Below are 25,301 nucleotides of genomic sequence, written 5' to 3' on the forward strand. Positions count from 1 at the left end.
ATTGTAATGGTTCGTTTATGAGCCAATCAAGTTTCCCTTTGAGTCTTAAAGTTATCTAAAGAGCTGGTAATTTCACAGATGAAGAGTGCAGTGAAAGCAAAGAGTGTTTTAAGATCATAAACTATGATCAGGCGGAGACGAGCAAGGCCAAGCTAAGTTTAGGGAGCATAAGAAAATGGTAAAACGCTCATATTGATGTTAAATTGAGTTCAGCTATGCCTTGAAAAATAAACCAGATAAAGAAGAGACCTTATTTTGAATTCCTCTTTCCTTTGGGTCAATGTTTAGTCCGTCTGACGCTGTCTAACTTTTACCAAAGTCGCTCACGGCAAAACTACAAGGACGTGAGAGATAGGAGGGATTTAACTGTTTAATACCACAAAAAGTTAAACAAATTTCAGGATAAGCTCAAAATTTGACCTCGTCTAAAATTTGGAATGTGACTTCCAACCGTTCAATGTTTTCTCTACTGTGGTTTTTGCATAATTCAGTTATCGACAAAATTGTATCCATAGGTTTGCCCTGGTTTTCATTCCGCAGAAAAGACCAGTTGATCTTCCGTCTCTTTTTTGCTCTGCCCCCATCTGCTGCGTGCAGAGGTTATTAGGTGACCACAGATGAGACGCTAGCTGTTCAAAGTCGGTGGACTACTCATCTGTGCATCAGTTGGGGACGTCGCTGCGCTGCTGACCTGTCTCCGCTCAAGATGATCCCCCACTATGGACTGGACTCTCACACTATTATCGACGTCCATTGCACCGGTCGACCAGGGGGGGGTCCCCACATCTGCGGTCCCCTCCAAGGTTTCTCATTGTATCCCATTGGGTTGAGTTTTTTTCTTGCCCTGATGTGGGATCTGAGCCTAGGATGTCGTTGTGGCTTGTGCAGCCCTTTGAGACACTTGTGATTAAGGGCTATATAAATAAACTTTGAGAATAGAGTACCCAAACAAAGAATCTGGGGAGTTGATGATTCAGTTTTTTTATTGCATACAACTGCAAAATAGCCCGCCATGGGGCAAAAGAAAGTTATCGGTCGTATGCTGCGGGGTTGTGGAGTCACGACAGTGTGACGTGTTGTGCCGTATAGCATTGTCTCGCGCATACGTGCGATTTTTGTCATTTGCCAAAAATGGAATGTGAGCAAAAAAATCTTTGTCTGTGCTTTATAGGATATACAGTGGTCCCTCAACTTGAGAGTGCCCCAACTTAAAGGCCTACTGAAATGAAATGGTTTTATTTAAACAGGGATAGCAGATCCATTCTATGTGTCATACTTGATCATTTCGCGATATTGCCATATTTTTGCTGAAAGGATTTAGTAGAGAACATCAACGATAAAGTTCGCAACTTTTGATCGCTGATAAAAAAAAACCCTTGCCTGTACCGGAAGTAGCGTGACGTCACAGGCTGAAGGGCTCCTCACATTTCCACATTGCGAGAGCGATTCGGACCGAGAAAGCGACAATTACCCCATTAATTTGAGCGAAGATGAAAGATTTGTGGATGAGGTACGTGAGAGTGAAGGACTAGAGTGCAGTGCAGGACGTATCTTTTTCGCTCTGACCGTAACTTAGGTACAAGGGTTCATTGGATTCCACACTTTCTCTTTTTTCTATTGTGGATCACGGATTTGTATTTTAAACCACCTCGGATACTATATCCTCTTGAAAATGAGAGTCGAGAACGCGAACTGGACATTCACAGTGACTTTTATCTCCACGACAATACATTGGCGAAGCTCTTTAGCTACGAAGCTAACGTGATAGCATCGTGCTTAAATGGTAAATGGTAAATGGTAAATGGGTCATACTTGTATAGCGCTTTTCTACCTTTTTAAGAAACTCAAAGCGCTTTAACACTATTTTCCACATTCACCCATTCACACACACACATTCACACACTGATGGCGGGAGCTGCCATGCACGGCGCTAACCTGGCCCATCAGGAGCAAGGGTGAAGTGTCTTGCTCAAGGACACAACGGACGTGACTAGGATGGTAGAAGGTGGGGATTGAACCAGCAACCCTCAGATTGCTAGCACGGCCACTCTCCCAACTTCGCCACGCCGTCCCCCGTAAATGCAGATAGAAACAAAAGAAATAAACCCCTGACTGGAAGGATAGACAGAAAATCAACAATACTATTAAACCATGGACATGTAACTACACGGTTAAGGCTTTCCAGCCTGTCGAAGCTTAACAATGCTGTTGCTAACTTAGCTACGGGACCTCGACAGAGCTATGCTAAAAACATTAGCTATCCACCTACGCCAGCCAGCCCTCATCTGCTCATCAACACCCGTGCTCACCTGCGTTCCAGCGATCGACGGAGCGACGAAGGACTTCACCGGATCATAGATGCGGTCGGCGACCCGGAGACGGAGGAAGTCAAGGTGCGGTCGGCGGCTAGCGCGTCTGCTATCCATCTCAAAGTCCTCCTGGTTGTGTTGCTGTAGTCCGCCGCTAATACACTGATCCCACCTACAGCTTTCTTCTTTGCAGTCTTCATTGTTCATTAAACAAATTGCAAAAGATTCACCAACACAGATGTCCAGAATACTGTGGAATTATGTGGTGAAAAAAGAGCTTTTTGTATTGGATCCAATGGGGTCCGAATACTTCCGTTCACTACGTGGCGTCACGCGCAAACGTCATCATACCGAGACGTTTTCAACCGGAAGTTTCGCAGGAAATTTAAAATTGCACTTTATAAGTTAACCCGGCCGTATTGGCATGTGTTGCAATGTTACGATTTCATCATTGATATATAAACTATCAGACTGCGTGGTCGGTAGAAGTGGGTTTCAGTAGGCCTTTAAGAGTGTTTTGAGATAAAAGCCGTCTTTCTGCCAATTGTTATGCTTTAAATTGCAAGCAAAAATTTGAGATTCAAGCATCCCCGCCATTGGTTGGTATAACGAATGCCACAGAGAACCCTGTAAGATCCGCCCAAAACATCTGGTCTTACTTGCTGGCATTACCTTATAGCTAAAGATAAACACAACTTTGTTTTCAAACCATGGGAAGGAAGAAATTCGGTGTGAAGGACAGTGCTGAGAAGAAGCAAATGATATTTGTTGAATTAAAAAATAAAATCCACAATAACATAACCAAGCATGTCACCAAGTTGGTGAAGCTATTCGAGCATATCCCTGCTAGTCTGCGCCATACCGAAGCAGAATGAGTCTAATGTCAGCCAAGAACGTTAAAATTATATCGAAACGGCGGACATTTATCCATAAAAATATAGAAGAGCTGGTGATGTTATGTTTGACAGCGAAGCAGCTTGAAGGAGATACCTTTGAAGGTAAATGTTGTTAATTATTATTATATAACTTCATAAAACTACTGTAGTTGTTAGCAAAAATAGCAAAAATTCGCTGCTTGACCAGGGCTCAGAAAATCTGTAGAGACTCATCCCACCCCCACCAAGGACTGTTTTCACTGCTGGACTCTAGAAAGAGGTTCCGCAGCCTCCGTAGCAGAATCTCAACGTTCTGTAACAGCTTCTTCCCTCAGGCCATAAGACTCTTGAACGCATCATAATAATCCCCTCAATTCCCCCCCAAAACAGGTTAACTCGCTGAAATACAAAGACAATATAACATACATGCATAAACGTAGATGCATATGCAAAAGTGCAATATATTTATCTGTACAGTAAATGTATTTATATCTGCACCTTATTGCTCTTTTATCCTGCACTACAACGAGCTACTGCAACAAAATGTTTTTCTTATCTGTACTGTAAAGTTCAAATTTGAATGACAATAAAAGGAAGTCTAAGTCTAATACATTATATTGTAACGTTTTTATATATAAGGCTTACAATCTTTTTAAAAGGCATGTTAGATGTTAAAATTGTGTTGATTTTGGAGGGCCAAGCACCAATTAAATTGATTTCAATTCATTTCAATGGGAGACGTTGATTTGAGATACACGTGCTTAGAGTTAAGAGCTAGACATAAAACCAGTAAAGCTCGTAAGTTGAGGTTCTACTGTTATGGTGAAGGTGGGAAACGCTTGAATTCAGGAGAAAAAGTATCAATAACTAACACACAGAAAATTGATTACTGACGGGATAGGCTCCAACTCTCCCGGGACCGCGAGAGGGAAAAGCAGTAGAAAAATGGATGGATGGATGATTAATAGTGGTGCTGTTCTAGTTTGCATTCATTTTCCTGCAAATGTAGAAATGATCACAAGATGTATCAGATGTGTTGTTGTGTAATTACTGTGAAAGGTCAATGCTCGGGGTCACGTGTGCCAACAAGTCAATCAATGTTTATCGCAGGCTGAGAGATCGATACATTTGAGTGAGAGCAGCATTAGTCAGAGCATTGTGGGTTCCTGGCAACAGTGAGTCGTACGCTATGAGGGTTCTATGTGTCAGCCATCAATTCATTGATTAGACGGTTGGCTGGCGTGATGTGTGGCAATAGCACTTTACTAGTAACCTTAATTGAGTCCCTACTTGATTTAGTAGCGTTGCAGCTATATTATAATCAAGTAAATGAATATTTTTAAATTCTGATGAGGGAGTGAAATTTGAGGGAGGGCTTTGCATAGTCATACGGAAAGAGCGCCAGGGGGAAGGGAGGAAAGGTAACTTGATGCCATGTCTTGTCTGGCCGTGATTCATCATGGATTTATAATAATAAAATACCGTATTTTCCGGACCATAAAGCGCACCGGATTATAAGGCGCACTTCTGATGAATTATATTTTTTTATTTGTTTTCATATATTAGGCGCATCGGATTATAGGGCGGATTAAAGGAGTCTTTTTTTTTTTTTTTTCTGAATTGAAAACACTTCCTTGTGGTCTACATAACATGTGATGGTGGTTCTTTGGTCAAAATGTTGCATGGATTATGTTTTACAGATCATCTTCAAGACGCTTTCCGACAGTCGCTTTCGGATGCGCCGTTTTGTGGGTTATTCACGTGGCTCACCTTCGACAGCGTCTTCCCCCCGTCATCTTTGTTGTAGCGGTGTAGCGTGCAAGGACGGAGTGGAAGAAGTGTCAAAAGATGGAGCTAACTGTTTTAATGACATTCAGAATTTACTTAAATCAATAACGGAGCAGCATCTCCTCATCCGGAAACAACCACACCGGAAAAGTGTCCCCGTGAAAAACCGTCCGACCGGAACTGTAATAACTAAAGTCCCTTGGGCGAATAATGTAAACTCACTACACCGGTATGTTTTATCGCTTTCATGGCGAGTTTCCTGACAGATATAAGTAAGAACTTTACACTACTTGATATTAGAAATGGCACTAAAACGTTTACTACTAAAACATTTTGATAGATTTTTGAGCACCGTGTGTAATGTTCTATAATTTAAATGGTACATTTAAAATGTTGGTGTTGTTTACTTGAGACTTACCTCTTATGTTTGACTGCCATCTACTGGTCACACTTATCATTACACCATGTACCAAATAAAATAGTGTAGCGTCCCGGAAAAGTTGGTGCTGCAGGGGATTCTGGGTATTTGTTTATGTTGTGTTGCAGTGCAAATATTCTCCCGAAATGTGTTTGTCATTGTCGTTTAGTGTGGTTTCACAATATGGCACATATTTATGACAGTGTTGGTGTTGTTTATATGGTCACCCTTAGTGTGACATGTACGGCTGTTGACTAAGAATGCCCTCCCATCCACTTGCACATGGGGTGTACTAAATCTACATGATCATTAAAATCGGCTTTGATCATACAGAGACAGCTTGTCTTCACTGTTTCAATTTAAGATGATTTTTTTCCTTGTCCAACCCTATAAGAGCAATGAAGTGGGTAAGCTCAACCAAATGTATTCCTTACATTAGGCGCACCGGGTTATGAGGGAAAAACAGAATTTGAAGTCCGGAAAATACGGTATAGGTTTTGACAGCTGTACACTTGAGATATCTTCCCTCTAAGTAATCATTTACAACATCTCTGTTTAGATGCAAGATTGTATTAAAATTATGACCTTCTAATTGTCATGTGCACATTTTAGATACTTCATGTGCAGAGGTGGGTCGTACTCCATTACATTTACTTAAGTAACTTTTCGGATAAATTGTACTTGCCAAAGTCGTTTGAATGCAACACACTTGTTACTTTTACTTGTGTATTTTTGTGAAGAAGTAACACTACTTTTACGCCGTTATATTGAGTTTCATTTAGGGATGTCCGATAATGGCTTTTTCCAACTCTTTAATTACCGATACCGATATCAACCGATACTGATATCAACCGATATATGCAGTCGTGGAATTAACACATTATTATGCCTAATTTGGACAACCATGTATGGTGAAGATAAGGTACTTTTAAAAAATAATGATAAAATAAGATAACTAAATTAAAAACATTTTTTGAATAAAAAAGAAAGTAAAACAATATAAAAACAGTTACATAGAAACTAGTAATTAATGAAAATGAGTAAAATTAACTGTTAAAGGTTAGTACTATTAGTGGACCAGCAACACGCACAATCATGTGTGCTTACAGACTGTATCCCTTGCAGACTGTATTGATATATATTGATATATAATGTAGGAACCAGAATATTGATAATAGAAAGAAATGGGGGGAGGGAGGTTTTTTGGGTTGGTGCACTAATTGTAAGTGTATCTTGTGTTTTTTATGTTGATTTAATTAAAAAAAACAAAAAAAAAACGATACAGATAATTAAAAAAACGATACCGATAATTTCCGATATTACATTTTAACGCATTTATCGGCCGATAATATCGGCAGGCCGATATTATCGGACATCCCTAGTTTCATTACAATGGTTACATTATAAATAATTGTGAGAAACAACAACCCGCACAAAGTACAGCTATAGAAGCTGAAATAAGTAAATAATTTAAAAGTATATGATAAACTAAAAACCTACTTGTTTAATAGTGGTAGAATGTTTTGAAAGAAGATACTTTAATTACGTGACATGACACCAGGTGGAGAAAACCAGTGGACAGAAACCTCTTATTGCATTTTGACACTAAAACTGTTTCATATGCACAATGAAATTAATACGGTGTAAAAATATTGTGTATGTTTTGTTAGTCAGTAAACAAAAATAACAAATAGTAGATCACATGACTTCAAGACAGCATTGATCTTATTCATTTAAATCATCCACAACATCGTTGTTCAAACTATTTTGTGACGAATCAAACTTCCAAATACAACAATTTAGACAACGTTAATGACATGTGAACCAGCCATTTAAAATAATACACTACGTAGTTTGTATTAACATTGAATAGTCAAACAGTTCACCAAAATAGTGATCTTTTTGTACGTCTGATAATCTTAATAAACACAAAAGTAATTTAAACACATTAAAACATTACCAACAACACCAAATAGCAGTGTAAAGTTATGTTAGATCTGGAGCTTGACAGTTATTGGCGCTAATGCATTAGCATGTATCATGTAGCATTCTTTTCTTCTACTGTATTTACATTTCCACATAGCTAAACAATCTGTAATGACCACAATCACCCCCTAGTGTACGAGACACACACTGCGTATGGCCAACAGTCAAATTAGAGATAGCACATGGAAACTAGAACTTTACTTATAGGCGTGAAAATAAAAGAAACCAAATTGTTAGAGAAATCACATTAATTTAGTGCACGGAAACTGACTGAAAGTGACGTGACGTCATGGCAGCATTACGCTTCAATGTTTACTTTAAAAAAATAATAACATTTACAATATATCATGCGCTGTCTTTTGTCAGTAAAAACACATTTCCGCCTGCAAGAATTCCAACTACAGAAATAGTTTCTCACCAAATATGTTTGTAGTCCAAAAAACAATTTAAAAAAGCTCCTAAAAAACTCAGAAGTTAGTAACAAGTTACTCAATACTCAAGTATTTTTTTCACACAATACTTATCTTACTGAAGCATTTATTGAAAGACTACTTTTTACTTTTACTTGAGTCATATTCAGTGTTGGGTTAGTTACTGAAAACCAGTAATGAGTTATAGTTACTAGTTACTTCATTTCAAAAGTAAATAAACATTGATTGATTGATTGATTGATTGAACTCAGTTACTAACTCAGTTACTTACACCAAAAAGTAATGCGTTACTTTGAAAAGTAACTATTTAGTTACTTCTTTTTTTCTTTTCTTTTTTAAAAGCTCCCATTAATGCCCTTTAGCCTTCATTTCAGTACTGTTATTGCACTGGAGAATAATACAATCTGTTGATCAACTTGACATGCATTTGCATCACTGAACTCTGCTAAGCAATGTGCTCTACATACAACACACAAAGACAAAGATATGTTTCAAAGGCCAATTTGTTTCTGGCCAGAACAAATTGACAAAACTATTTTAAATAGCTGCAACATAATGGCACTTTAACTTGAACTTGAAGTAGATAGGATATTTGATCCAAGACACAACTTACATTTAACTAAAATGTTATTTTCTTTGTGCTCGACAAAAGAAAAGTATTGAGAATTTCTCCTTGTTAAAAAAATTGACTCTTGGCTTCGCCTTGATGTCTTGTTAGTTGTTATGATAGTAGCGTTTATGTGTGTGCGTGTGTGTGTGTGTGTGGCCCTTTAAGATATGACAGCATGTGGGTGAGGGACGTCAGTGAGTGAGTGGGCGAGAGAAGTGAGCGAGCGGCGACAGTGAGTGCTTGCAGGTGCTCTCTCTAGCTTGGTGGATGGCTGCGTGCAATAAAGTCACAAAGTTGCAACAAACCGCCGGGCTCGTCATTCACCCTCAGCTGTAAAGACCACTTCCGGGTAAAGTGAAGGTTGTTAGCCCCGAAGGAACGTCTCCCCTGCGCTCCTCAACTACGGTATGGGAGTCCCCCCCCGCCCCCACCCACACAAAGCACGTACGCCTTTTCTTTTCCACCGCAGCGCTGCCACAAAACACACTCACATCTTCAGTTTCTAGCCGATACTACATAAAAAATAACGTAAAATAACGCAGTAACGCATCATGTAGTAACGGTAACTGAGTTACTGAATATAAAAAATAACGCGTTAGATTACTAGTTACCGCCGAAACTAACGGCGTTACAGTAACGCGTTACTTTGTAACGCGTTAGTCCCAACACTGGTCATATTACTCTAAAGCAGAGGTCCCCAAACTTTTTGACTAGGGGGCAGCATTGGGTTAAAACAATAAAACAATTTGGCCGGGGGCCAGGCTGTATATATATATATTCCTTGCGCACTAATTGACTGAAAGAGCGCGCACTTGCCACACTTGATGTCACATTATCGATGGGAAAATGCATTTTTAGACAATATTTTTTTGCCTAGAAGACACCGAGAGTAACGAGTGGTAGAAAATGGATTAGAAAGGACAGATTTTAAAAAAATAATAATTGAAAATATAATAATAATAATTGATTTACAGTTTTTAATTTGGGATGTCCTGCGGGCCGGATTTTAGGGATCCCTGCTCTAAATTAACAGTACGCTTATTTGATTAGAATTTTTAGCTACACTACCAATGTTGCAGCAAGGCAATGCTCCTTGAGCTGGTAAATTTGGATTCATCCTCACTCCTCAGATTCCTGGAGATGTTACTCTAAATCCAAGTTTGTAAATAGTATCGTAAAAAAACAACATCATTTAACTTTAAAAATATAATTCTGTCACAAGGTTAGTATTTTTTTATACCGACTATTGTTTTCTGAGTAATTTAACTTGACCTAACAGTCCACACTACAAAATAATTGGATTAATGTCAGAATCGGCCAATACTCAAAATTCCATCGTAAGTGAAAAAGGTGTATCGTGATTAGAAATGAATACCGAGTAGGGATGTACATCATTAGGATTTTATCGATACAGTTAACTATATGTATATTCCTTATTGATACATTATTGATTATTGATTGTAGTCTTATCTGTACTATATGTAATTTGTGTAAATAAAGATGTAAAAAAATGAAATTTTAATTTGCATTTTTATTAGCACACGAGGTTGTGCACCAGCAACATCATGGTCTGACATGTCACAGCAGGGAAGTATTTTATCAACTTCTGCTTTTTAAGTCCTAAACAAGTGGGGACGGCGTGGCTCGGTGGGTAGACAACTTGAGGGTTCTCGGTACGATCACGACACTTCACCCTTGCTCCTGATAGGTCGTGTTTAGGGCCTTGCATGGCAGCTCCCGCCATCAGTGTGTGAATGTGTGTGTGAATGGGTGAATGTGGAAATAGTGTCAAAGCGCTTTGAGTACTTTGAAGGTAGAAAAGCACTATACAAGTATAACCCATTTACCATAACAATGTGCAAGGTGCAATGCAGTTACAGTATGTCATCATCTTGAAAAGACCACACTGTGTTTCCATTAATTACAATTACACTCAGTATTCTTCCATCCGTTTTCTGCGGCTTGTCTCCGTAACATTTAAAATAATAGTTCTAAAATAGTAAATAATGAAGTCAAATAATATTAATGTATGGTAATCATGTTCATTCACAGGCATTCAACGTGATATCTCATAAAATACATATTATAAATCAGGTCAGGTGGGTAACTGACGAAACCTCTTACTAACGTGCGTGACTTTCAGGGACTTTTGAGGAGGAAATATTGTTGTTTTACGAACTTTTGTGTGGTGTTGCTTATTCCAAGCTGATTATTATTAGAGTGGCTGCAGTTTAACTGAATCATTTGACAGTGTGTCATAATTACGACTGACAGCTGGATGAAAAAAGTACCGATAGCAGTATCATTAATCCAGAATCTTAGACTTACACTTAGACAAACGTTATTGATCCAAAGGGGAAATTGTTCCACACAGTAGCTCAGTTACAAAGGATGGAAAAGGTAAGGATGGAAAGGATAATGCACACAAGGGCACAAAAAGAGGGTGAAAACAAAATTGAATAAAAATGTAGCGTAGTAGCAATATAAAATATAACATATAACGGTCCTCCTGGACCAACACAATTAGAAACAGGTATCAAAAAATACCTGTACACGGTATGCATTCCTAATACCGAGTAGCTGTATTTTCTGGTACTCGTTCCTAATTGGACCGTTAAAATTTTGGACTAATGATACATAAAAAAAGAAACGGCCGAACAGCCAATTGGAGTTCACCATTGACCGTCCCACTTCCGGTTACAAGGTACGCGGGGGTAAACAAAATCATGTCCCTGGAATTCCGGATGGAATCGATGTTCTCTAAAAACAGAATTTAAATGCGGAAAGTCGTGGAAATTGCCGTAATGTGACTGAAATGCTGTCATTGAGAAGAAAAGGGGAAATGTTGTATACGTGGACCGTGTACTTGACAAACACTCACCTCCATGGAGCTTGGCCAGCCAGTGGCCAGCACTCTAGCCGGCAGACCTGCATCCTTTTTGGACGATCTCTGTGCCTGCCTCCTTGACACGCGGCCACCTCAAACTACAAAACTAACTCCAAAATACAGAGCAGAACAGTTCCCAAAGGACTTCTATGTGTCAGGTGATATGTTTCTTTTACAAAATTTGATGACTACTCGTTGTCCAAAAGCTGTGTGGAAAAACACCTGCAACTACTACCAATGGACCCCGACTTAAACAAGTTGAAAAACTTATTCGGGTGTTACCATTTAGTGGTCAATTGTACGGAATATGTACTTCACTGTGCAACCTACTAATAAAAGTCTCAACCAATCAATCAATGCTGGCCATGTTGTGGGCGCGACCACCAATGTTCATTGGTAAGTTAAAGGCCTACTGAAACCCACTACTAATGACCACGCAGTCTGATAGTTTATATATCAATGATGAAATCTTAACATTGCAACACATGCCAATACAGCCGGGTTAACTTATAAAGTGCAATTTTAAATTTCCCGCTAAACTTCCGGTTGAAAACGTCTTTGTATGATGACGTATGCGAGTGACGTCACTAGTTAAACGGAAGTATTGGTACACCTTTGAATCCAATACAAAAAAACTCTGTTTTCATCTCAAAATTCCACAGTATTCTGGACATCTGTGTTGGTGAATCTTTTGCAATTTGTTTAATGAACAATGGAGACTGCAAAGAAGAAAGTTGTACGTGGGATCGGTGTATTAGCGGCTGGCTGCAGCAACACAACCAGGAGGACTTTGAATGGATAGCAGACGCGCTAGCCGACGCTAGCCGCCGACCGCACGGATGATCGGGTGAAGTCCTTCGTCCTTCCGTTGATCGCTGGAACGCAGGTGAGCACGGGTGTTGATGAGCAGGTGAGGGCTGGCTGGCGTAGGTGGAGCGCTAATGTTTTTATCATAGCTCTGTGAGGTCCCGTTGCTAAGTTAGCTTCAATGGCGTCGTTAGCAACAGCATTGTTAATCTTCGCCAAGCTGGAAAGCATTAACCGTGTATTTACATGTCCAGGTTTTAATAGTATTGTTGATTTTCTGTCTATCCTTCCAGTCAGGGGTTTATTTATTTTGTTTATATCTGCATTTGAGCCCGATGCTAACACGTTATCTTCGTAGCTAAAGTGTTTCGCCGATGTATTGTCGTGGAGATAAAAGTCACTGTGAATGTCCATTTCGCGTTCTCGACTCTCATTTTCAAGAGGATATAGTATCCGAGGTGGTTTAAATTACAAATCCATGATTCACAATAGAAAAAGGAGAAAGTGTGGAATCCAATGAACCCTTGTACCTAAGTTACGGTCAGAGCGAAAAAAGATACGTCCTGCACTGCACTATAGTCCTTCACTCTCACTGTCCTCATCCACAAATCTTTCATCCTCGCTCAAATTAATGGGGTAATCGTCACTTTCTCGGTCCGAATCTCTCTCACTGCTGGTGTAAACAATAGGGAAATGTTTGCAGCACTCCAGCTTGTGACGTCACGCTACTTCCGGTACAGGCAAGGCTTTTTTTTATCAGCGACCAAAAGTTGCGAACTTTATCGTCGTTGTTCTCTACTAAATCCTTTCAGCAAAAATATGGCAATATCGCGAAATGATCAAGTATGACACATATAATGGATCTGCTATCCCCGTTTAAATAAAAAAAAATTCATTTCAGTAGGCCTTTAATGACAACTTGACAGCTTCTAATACTTTAGTTGGAGCACTAGTGTTGAAAATAATAACTGATGCATCTTTGTGTGTGCTTTCTTTTACTTGATAGTATGTAAACTCAAATGTATTGGTATATTGTTATGTTATTGTGATTTTTCTTAATTAGTTTACTTTTTTATTTACCTAAAATGTTGATCTAATATCAGTTTATTTGGTTTTTAGTACAGATGCTTTAAAACTGGTCAGTTTAATTTTTTATTTTTTTTAAATGGATTTTTTTGGGGGGGGCCATATTACCCAGCCCTAGGATCTAAAAATCACCTTGGAATAATCACGAATAAGGAAGTATTAATAATAAAAATAATAAAGCTCATAAAAATGGTAGTTCAAATGCATATTTCACATCTTTATTTACCGATAAGTTTACAGATGAATAGAGGTATTGAAAAACAATATCGATATTGGTATCGGTATTGATAAAATCTTAACTATATATATATACCTAAATATGACACCCTACTGCCAAAGCCAGATAACCCCTTGAACAAATATTTATCAAGCCTAAGCATTGTGTCAGCCACACTAAACCATCGTTTAAGGTTCCCATCCTTGGATAATTTTTTACACGGGTAAGTGCGCCGTGTATCTCTTGAATCTCCGGCTCTTAGCTTTGTATGGACTCATTGATCGTTTACAAAATTAGTTCGGAGAGGAAGTGAAGTCAGAAAGACCCCGCCCCACACAGGAAGTGACGTCAGAAAAAACGCGCCACAGCCAGCTTCATAACAACCGGAGCTAACCACTGGAAAGATGGAGGCGAGTCATCTAGACATGCCCGTGTTTCTCCTTCTTGTACATGTACAGACGCTTGTGGAAATCAGACATGAAGGAAACGCGCAATTGCAGCTATTTGGGATACAACACTTCTCAGACGGCAAGAAAACCTTCGAATGTCCGGGTCAGCTGTGATTCTACTTACCGAAAAACTTTGTCCATTTGTCGAAGGACAGACAACGAGAATGCGGACTCCCATGGATGTGATAAAAAAGATAGCGTGTGCTTTGTATTACCTGGCCGTAGAGTGAAGACTACGGAAAACATTGAATGCATATGGACTGGCAGAGCAGACTGTATCAGTTATTGTCCGCCATGTATGTCGCGATAAAATCACCAAAAAAGATAGGACAACGAAGGTGAAGGCAAAAGAGTGAGGAGTGTCCTGACCAGATATCTACATCCCTAGATTGATTGATGTAAAATGTTCTTTGTCACATTGTTTACTTTCACGTGTCCAATAAAGATTTGATTAATTTATGATGGCTCAGGTGTGATTCACTACAATAGGGCCCCACAGCACACTGGATTCCAGTTAATTGAAATACCACAACACTGGATATTGTTCAGATAAGTTACATTTAATTGAAGAACTTGCACACAAAGCAACACTGGAGGTGACTATGACGTGCGCATTTTCTGCGCATGCGTACTAGGTCACGTTGCGCCGGCGGACGGAAGGGGGCGAAGGGGCTCTTAAAACGACCATTGTGTGTGTGTGGACACGGATAAGGTTAGGTGGGATTTACCCTGGATAACCTTAGTGTAGAAGGGGCCTTAGTCTGTAAATAATTAAATTTAGTTAAATGTATTTTCAGTATTGTTACAATAGAGGAATATCAATTCAAAAGTATAAACATGTTTATGTATTTTCATATTGCACCCACCTAGAAATCTCCAGGATTTGTGTAATCTCCATTTTGAGTATGATCAAAAGCAAGAAAAAAAAGATAACTTCTTTAATTGATTACCCTACGCGCTTTTTTTCTTTGGCTTGATGGTAACATATCGAAAAACCTTAACACTATTTATTTACTATACGCTATGTTAAGGCTGCCCCAGGCGTCCTCTTAGATAGCAGGATCCATGCAGCCCCAAGTGTCCCTTCCATCAGTGTCTGTTTTCATAAGGATAGCTAAATGGGTGTGTTCATGCTCATGAATTGTGTGTGTATTAGCGTGTACTTCCACATGTCTCTGAACACAACAGGGGGCATTTTGTGGCGTCTCACACAAGCAACTGCTGCAAGCCAACTGTGTGTCCGCCTCACAGTGGGTCATAACCATCATCACACCCTGAACACGACGTATTGTGTGGTGAACCGGCACTTGCTCTTTTCTCACAGGATATTGTACTGTGCGTGCGTGCGTGTGTGTGTGTGTGTGTGTGTGTGTGTGTGTGTGTGTGTGTGTGTGTGTGTGTGTGTGTGTGTGTGTGTGTGTGTGTGTGTGTGTGCGTGTGTGTGTGCGTGTGTGTGTGTGTGTGTGTGTGTGTGTGTGTGTGTGTGTGTGTGTGTGTGTGTGTGTGTGTGTGTGTGTGTGTGTGTGTGTGTGTGTGTGTGTGTGTGTGTAATAGATGTTAAAAATAACAGACAAAAAAAACTCCACAACTGCAAAGTGCACCATTGCACAATTTCCGGGTAACATGCGAGTGTTTGTTACCTATTTGTGTCTGGTTTGAGGGGCAGACAGAGGAGGATGAGAATTATTGTCTACTTCCCCACCACCTCCACACGTGTCATATAAATCCAACACCTCCATGTCATTTTTCTTCTCTTTTATTTTTCCCACCGGTGGCATTCGATCTATTTGTCCGACATGGCTTTTCTGCCCACGTATTATTTTACCCTAAAACACCCACACACTTTCTAATGTCTCAGCAGTGTGTGTGTGTGTGTGTGTGTGTGTGTGTGTTGTTTCTTATTCTTTCCCTGGAGTTTCCTTCCACCAATAAATTATAAAACATTTTAGACACTTTGGGGAAATAATCAATGCTTTCCTAGTTCGTCTAATCTCAGAGGGCCTTGCTGATTGTGTGTGAAAAAAATAATTGAACAGTCTCATAACAATGACATTCAACAAGTATTTGTATTTTAGGACCTTGTAAGTCATAATGTTGTGTTGTTGGCAGGGTGGTCAAAATTAACACGTTAGTGCAGATTAATCCATCATCAATGTTAATCGGTTCATAAGATTTAGTGCCATTAACCCAAAAGCAGCAGAGAATGACTCTAAATTCCTGAAACAACTCTGGCATTTCAGGATGTTTGTCCAATGTCTGGAAGACTTAATTTTGTATTCATGGTGCACATGATTGACTTAATAATGTCTGTGTATCTACTGTGTGTATGGTTATGTTCACACTTTCATGTGCATTTTGTTTAAATCAGAAGCAGTGATGTGCGGTGACCTCCAAGCCAGGCAAAGCATTGATTTTGTGTTTACTTAAAAATCATACTCTCTGAAATGAATACAGGTTGCTCATCAAGATAACAAGAACAAATAATATTTCAATATCCTATTGTTGTTATCAAATAGGTAGTCTTATCCCATTAAATTGATTTGATAAAATGTTAAAATCATTTGGGATCTCACCTTTTTCTGTGATTTATTGTCTGAAAGTCAAGTTTGGAGAAAGGTTGAGCTTGATTATACAAACCTCCATTTTCGCAGCTAAATTCATTCATAAATTCATTATTTTTTAATTTAACAGAACATTAAAAAGTATATTCTGACTTGTTGCTAAAAAATCATTTGCTGGCTTCCTCTCATAAAAGAAGCAATAGCTTCTTTTTATATATATATATATATATATATATATATATATATATATATATATATATATATATATATACATATATATGTGTGTGCTACTTCAAGTATATATATATATATATATATATATATATATGTGTGTGCTACTTCAAGTATATATATATATATATATATATATATATATATATATATATATATATATATATATATATATATATATATATATATATATATATATATATATATATATATATATATATATATATAAATATATATATATATGTATATATATATATATATATATATATATATATATATATATATATATATACAAACCCTGTTTCCATATGACTTGGGAATTTGTGTTAGATGTAAATATAAATGGAATACAATGATTTGCAAATCATTTTCAACCCATATTCAGTTGAATATGCTACAAAGACAACATATTTGATGTTCAAACTGATAAACATTTTTTTTTTGTTGCAAATAATCATTAACTTTAGAATTTGATGCGAGCAACACGTGACAAAGAAATTGGGAAAGGTGGCAATAAATATTGATAAAGTTGAGGAATGCTCATCAAACACTTATTTGGAACATCCCACAGGTGTGCAGGCTAATTGGGAACAGGTGGGTGCCATGATTGGGTATAAAAACACCTTCCCAAAAAATGCTCAGTCTTTCACAAGAAAGGATGGGGCGAGGTACACCCCTTTGTCCACAACTGCGTGAGCAAATAGTCAAACAGTTTAAGAATAACATTTCTCAAAGTGCAATTGCAAGAAATGTAGGGATTTCAACATCTACGGTCCATAATATCATCAAAAGGTTCAGAGAATCTGGAGAAATCACTCCACGTAAGCGGCATGGCCGGAAACCAACATTGAATGACCGTGACCTTCGATCCCTCAGACGGCGCTGTATCAAAAACCGACATCAATCTCTAAAGGATATCACCACATGGGCTCAGGAACACATCAGAAAACCACTGTCACTAAATACAGTTTGTCGCTACATCTGTAAGTGCAAGTTAAAGCTCTACTATGCAAAGCGAAAGCCATTTATCAACAACATCCAGAAACACCGCCGGCTTCTCTGGGCCCGAGATCATCTAAGATGGACTCATGCAAAGTGGAAAAGTGTTCTGTGGTCTGACGAGTCCACATTTCAAATTGTTTATGGAAATATTCGACATCATGTCATGCAGACCAAAGGGGAAGCGAACCATCCAGACTGTTATTGACGCAAAGTTCAAAAGCCAGCATCTGTGATGGTATGGGTGCATTAGTGCCCAAGGCATGGGTAACTTACACATCTGTGAAGGCACCATTCATGCTGAAAGGTACATACAGGTTTTGGAACAACATATGCTGCCATCCAAGCGCCGTCTTTTTCATGGACGCCCCTGCTTATTTCAGCAAGACAATGCCAAGCCACATTTAGCATGTGTTACAACAACGTGGCTTCATAAAAAGAGTGCGGGTACTTCCCTGGCCCGCCTGCAGTCCAGACCTGTCTCCCATCGAAAATGTGTGGCGCATTATGAAGCGTAAAATACGATAGCGGAGACCCCAGATTGTTGAACGACTGAAGCTCTACATAAAACAAGAATGGGAAAGAATTCCACTTTCAAAGCTTCAGCAATTAGTTTCCACAGTTCCCAATCGTTTATTGAGTGTTGTTAAAAGAAAAGGTGATGTAACACAGTGGTGAACATGCCCTTTCCCAACTACTTTGGCACGTGTTGCAGCCATGAAATTCTAAGTTAATTATTATTTGCAAAAAAAAAAAAAAGTTTATGAGTTTGAACATCAAATATCTTGTCTTTGTAGTGCATTCAATTGAATATGGGTTGAAAAGGATTTGCAAATCATTGTATTCCGTTTATATTTACATCTAACACAATTTCCCAACTCATATGGAAACGGGGTTTGTATATACAGTATATATATATATATATATATATATATATATATATATATATATATATATATATATATATATATATATATATATATATATATATATACATATATATATATATATATGTATACATATAATTATATCTTGCCTTGGTTCATGGCTAAGACCGGGGATCTTGGATTTCAGAAGATTGCAGGTGACCACTGCCGTTGGAGAATACGGTACAATAAGCCATACTAACCACTAAGCTAGAGTTTGAATGTAAACAAAAGTGGAAATATAGTAACGATATCAAGTATCGTATCAGTATGTTGCTGATACTACTGGGAATAGATCTTTTGTCGATTTTTTTTAATTGTTTGCCCACTCAGTAAATAAGTCTTAAAACTAATGTAAAATATTTAAATAACGTTAGAACAAGTGTTTATTACATTTTAATAGCTGTGTATATAAAACCATGGTACAACGGAAAGTAACCAGATATTAACATAAATTAGCACATAGATGAATAATAGTTTTGAGAAAATAATACAACCGTAATTGACGCAATATGTTACCGTCTATGTTAGCAGCCTTTGTAAACCATTTTGAAACATGCCAAATAATACATTGTGATGAAGGCCATCCACTTCCACACAGCTGTCATAAGCAGTAAGCTCTCAGAAGGCTTGCGTTCATACATGAGGCTCAGAATTACACACTCAGACACGTAAACACACTTGCAAACTGGAATGTACAGATATTATCTCAAAATACGACACGGAACTTTAATTTACTCTAATTTGCCTAACCTTGGAAAAAAAAACCTGCTTTGTTGGTTTCAGACAAATACACACGAAACCAAAGACAAAACGAAGGACACACAACTCCAGAGACCTTCAACTGCAGACTTTTCCATGTATTGTCTGTGCATCTTTGTCAAATTTGCTAAAATAACTTCAAAGGCTCGGAAGGAGGGGCCGCTATGAGGAGCATGGGTAATTAGGACTGCGGAGAGAAGAGAGCAGGAGATGAGTGAAAGCGAGAAGGACCCTTTTAGCCACAATGGGATGAATGGAAGACGAGAGGAGGGAAAGCTGGAAGCACTTCATGATAACACTTGAACACACAAACACACATATATATATATTGGTGGTGTTACAGCTTGCCACAAGACAGGAAATGTTGGCCCTGGAATCTCCACTCCTGGCTGTAAACATGACACCGGATGTATGGACAAAACCCCAAACACAGATAATCGAGTCCTCAACTGCGCAGACATCTCATCACACACACATCTGTGTGTCTCCTAATGGGCACCGTGCAAACAGTTGTGTGGTTTCTCCTTGTAGACATTCACTGGAGGTAATGCGTTGCTATTCATAGGCCCTAAACAACACTAAACATGTCGCGCGTCCCTTATCGCCACCTGTGCAAATAGAGTGAGATAACTAAACGCTCCTTCTAACACAACGAACTGCAGTGTGTTCAGCCATGGAGAAGTCTGTTAATTTATCACTACTGTTCAACATTCATTTTGCAATGAAATAAACCAAAATAGAGAGTAAAGCTGTGGAATGAAAGTGGAAGACAAGTCAATTAGTATGTGTGTCATGTCTGCTTATGATCGTGTAAGTGTGTGTGTGTGTGTGTGTGTGTGTGTGTGTGTGTGTGTGTGTGTGTGTGTGTGTGTGTGTGTGTGTGTGTGTGTGTGTGTGTGTGTGTGTGTGTGTGTGTGTGTGTGTGTGTGTGTGTGTGTGTGTGTGTGTGTGTGTGTGAGGTGTACAATGAAGGGTGAGAGTGCCCTCTGTTGACCGAGATAGGTTGAACAGATTCTGGTCACACTCATATAAAAGACCTATCTGCAAGCTAACACACACCCACACACACACAAACACACACACACAGATGTACTCGAAAAAAACCAGCTTCATCCAGATTCGTGCATAATGACAAGTGCGTCGAAAAGATGGTGTGTATTATGGAAGTATTTCGTTGTGCATTTTTTGCGCGCAATAGAGGGTCCTCCAGTCAGTCTGAAGATCCCTGCTGAGTTGCAGCTGTCTGAGTGACATGTGCTGGATGAGCCCTAAAGCTTCTAAAAGTCACACACACACACACACACACACACACACACACACACAGTATAAGTGTTGTGAAATTGATTGGTGTATTAAATCAGACTTGGATAAGTGGAGGCGGTAGGATGGATGGAGTCAAATGTGTTTAACTAACATGGTACATGAAGTTCTGTCATGAGAATGTGAACAGACATACTAAGCAAGGGAAGTAAGGATTAATCAATTGAAGAAAGCTTTGATTTATATCCTGTTGCTTCGATTAATAGTTTAATGAGCTTTACTAGATTTAAAGGGATAAAATATGGACCCAGAGTGCCAAGAACTTGAATACGCGGACATATTTACGGACGGCAGCCGGAATAGACAACCCATGAGAGCGAAGGTGTGTGGGGGCTTTGTATTTATTTCATTTTTAATTAATGCACAAATGTTAAAATGCTGAGTGCCAAGCAGGGAGGTAACGGGTCCCATTTTTATAGTCTATGGTATGACTTGGTTTGAACTCACAACCTACCGATCTCAGGGCGGACACTCTAACCACTACGGTTTGAACTCACAACCTACCGATCTCAGGGCGGACACTCTAACCACTAGGCCACTGAGTAGGTAACAACTTAATGGGAAATAATTCCACCTGAAAAGCTTCAAAAATTGGTCTCCTCATACCCCCAAACGTGTTGTTAAAAGGTAAGGCCATGTGACACAGTAATACAATTTTTTTTTTACTCTTGATGTCTCCTAGCCGCTCAGGCAAATCATATTGTCTAAAAATGCATTTTCCCATTGATAACGTGACATCATCACGCTATATATATATATATATATATATATATATATATATATATATATATATATATATATATATATATATATATATATATATATATATATATATATATATATATAGTCAAGGTTTCTGTGGTTTATCCGCTATACAGTGCTCAATACCGGGGGAGATCGGAATATACGTTAGGTCAGGAAAAAACACAAAGGCTATTTCATCTCTACAAAACCATTTTCGCAGGTTTCCCTGCTCTTCAGGGGATTGTATATACTTCAATAAAATCCCCTGAGGAGCACGGAAACCTGCAAAACAGGTCAGGAAAAAACACACACGCTATTTCATCCCTACAAGCCTGTTTTGCAGGTTTCCCTGCTCTTCAGGGGATTTTATTGAAGTATACAAAATCCCCTGAAGAGCAGGGAAACCTGTGAAACAGGCTCGTAGGGATGAATAGCCTCTGTGTTTTTCCTGACCTAACATATATATATATATATATATACATATATATATATATATATATATATATATATATATATATATATATATATATATATATATGTACAGCCCGGCCCCCGGCCAATTTTTTTTAATTTCAAAAAGTTTGGGGACCCCGGTACTACATACCATAAGAAGCTGAGAGCTACACTTTTATGGTGTCCTTGTTCTGATGATTAACTTGTATGATGACTGTATTATGCTGATTGTATATATTTGTACCATGAATTGATTAACGTGGACTTAAACAAGTTGAAAAACGTATCCGGGTGTTACCATTTAGTGGTCAATTTTACGGCATATGTACTGTACTGTGTAAACTGTACTGTTTCATATAATGTATTCTCTTCCTTTGCAATCTACTAATAAAGGTTTCAATCAATCAATCAAAAGGAATAATTTTCTAACCCCGAAATTGGGTACTTCACCACAGCACAGTAATTGGGAATCACTAACCTAATGCGAAATAAGATTCTCAATTTGTATCTTTGTTTTTTTGTTTTTTATGGTTTTCCCTGCTCTTTCATGTAGACCAAGTAGATCACCTGTGCAAAAAAAAACACTCACGCAGACAGGTGGCATCATGTGGGTGAGTCGGTGAGTCTGGCTCTGAGGAAGCTGCTCTCTTATTTGTAAAAACACACACACACACACACACACAGCTGTTATGTACGCCTGAAACCTGTAAGCCCTCAATGTGACGTTTCCCACCTTGCTAATTGGGGTGATCACTCCGGTGTACAACCAGACATAAGTAATTGCAGCTATTCAAACCCCCGAGTCTATTTTTCCTGTTGTTGCTGTGATGCACGTGTATGCCCCCCCGCAATCCAGAACATTCTGCAGACATTAGTTCCTGGCCGACAGCGGAAGTGATAAGCGGTCTGAGCGTGTCAGAGCCATGCCTGGGGTTGAAGTTTGTCTTCTGCGAAATATCCAAATGTCACTTTGTCAGCCCCTCCCCTGCCTCTCCTCCCAGCCATGACTTTATAACTGTCACTCTGTCTCACTCGCATCAAATATCAAAGCTACCCCCTTTTTTTTTTTTAAACCTCCTTCACTATGTTTTTCTTTGTCTCTTTCTGGCTCTTCTCTTCCCCGTTCCACTCTCTCTCTGTCTTTCTCTTTGTCTCTTTGATGTCAAAGCACCGCTGACACTGAGCGATGCAAAACACCCTCCATGAATGCTGATGGAGTTTGAGATTGTGTGCGTGTGTGTGTGTGTGTGTGTGTGTAAGAGAGAAAGAGACGTTCATGGTGCACATGACATTAGTGAAATTACACGTAGGTGTTACTTTAACCCTTCATTATGAACTAATACAGGAGGGACAGCATGGGTCAGGTGGTGAAGTGGTGCATGGTCGCCCAGCCTGAGGGTTGTGTGTTCAATCCTTTTAAAAATGTTGAAGTATCTACACTATATTGCCAAAAGTATTTGGCCACACATCCAAATGATCAGAATCAGGTGTCCTAATCACTTGGCCGGGCCACAGGTGTATAAAATCAAGCACTTAGGCATGGAGACTGTTTCTACAAACATTTGTGAAAGAATGGGCCGCTCTCAGGAGCTCAGTGATTTCCAGCGTGGAACTGTCATAGGATGCCACCTGTGCAACAAATCCAGTCGTGAAATTCCGTCGCTCCTAAATATTCCAAAGTCAACTGTCGGCTATATTATAAGAAAATGTAAGAGTTTGGGAACAACAGCAACTCAGCCACAAAGTGGTGGGAGTGTGAAATTTGGTGGAGGAGGAATTATGGTGTGTGGTTGTTTTTCAAGAGTTGGGCCAGGCCCCTTAGTTCCAGTGAAAGGAACTATGAATGCTCCAGGATACCAAAACATGTTTGACAATTCCATGCTCCCAACCTTGTGGGAACAGTTTGGAGCGGGACCCTTCCTCTTCCAACATGACTGTGCACCAGTGCACCAAGCAAGGTCCATAAAGACATGGATGACAGAGTCCGGTGTGGATGAACTTGACTGGCATGTACAGAGTCCTGACCTGAACTCCGATAGAACACCTTTGGGATGAATTAGAACGGAGACTGAGAGCCAGGTCTTTTCGACCAACATCAGTGTGTGACCTCACCAATGCAACTATGCAACCTTGTGGACAGCCTTCCCAGAAGAGTTGAAGCTGTAATAGCTGCAAAAGGTGGACCGACATCATATTGAACCCTATGGGTTAAGAATGGTATGGCACTTCAAGTTCATATGTGAGTCAAGGCAGGTGGCCAACATCTTTTGGCAATATAGTGTATGTGCAAGAAATTGAACCCAGCTGTTGATCCTGGTATTAGGGATGAGTACCCAATTTGGTACTTTTATAGGCACCGATTTACGTCCATATCGATTCACGTCAAATCAAACGGTGCCAATAATTCGATACCATTTGTTGTCATGTCCAGTTCCAGTTCTTTTTTGTGAATTTCTAGATCTGCCTCCCGGGAGCCCTTTGGCCATGGAGACCAGCTGCTGGATCTCTGCCACACCAGAGTCCGTTTGGAGAGACTGGAGGAGATGCGGATGAAGAGACAGGGTTTCGGAGCTGGCGCTGAGCGCCGGGACGGACAAGCTTCACAATGTCTTGGCTGAATGAGCAGGTATCGGACACCTCGGTCTCCTTGGACGTATCCTCGCTCATCCATGCGGACTGGACACTGGCCGAGAGTTGGTGGGCGGCCGAAGGTGGAGTCGGTTCTCTTGGTTGCTTTGTTGGGTCTGCTCCTGTCTCTGGCCATGCTCCCCCCACCCCAGCAGACGATGGCGTGGAACACCGCGGAGGCCACCACAGTGTATATGTTTTTGTTTAGTTTTTTTGTTGTTTTACTTTTGTGGCTGTGAGTATTAGTGGCTGGTTGCATCAGCTCTTTTAATTTCTTTAATGACCTTTGTGTTCTTTGATGTTTTCCTCTTACACACATGTTTATGTGTGCTATGGCTATGATGTTTTTTTCTCCCTTGGCCTCAGTCTGGACCCCCACTCCAGGGGCCCAGGCTTAGACTGAATTTTTAGAAAGAGATATGCTGTCTATCTTCCACAAATACATATGTTTTCCTTTTGTATATGCATTCTAAGTCGTAAATTAATAAATAAAAAGTCTGCGAACAATTAAGTCAATGGGGGCTCTTTATTTTGCCCACAAGCCTTCTAATTACCATCCAAAAACTGCCTACAATATTTTATTTATATATTGTGACCTGAATATTACCAAACATTACCAATGTTGTTGTATAAGTACTAAGTTGCTAACACGGACAAACCATGTTTTTAGCGCCGCATTGATAACAAAGAGCTAACTAGCCCTCTGTGAACCAGCCGATGTCCTGCTGCTGCCGCTGCGGCATCGCGACTTGGCTCGTCAAAGTTATTCTAGATTATTAATCATGCCTCTCATCTGAATAATAAGACATAAATC

Source organism: Entelurus aequoreus, linkage group LG13 (genome assembly GCF_033978785.1).
Source record: "Entelurus aequoreus isolate RoL-2023_Sb linkage group LG13, RoL_Eaeq_v1.1, whole genome shotgun sequence".
NCBI lineage: Eukaryota > Metazoa > Chordata > Actinopteri > Syngnathiformes > Syngnathidae > Entelurus > Entelurus aequoreus.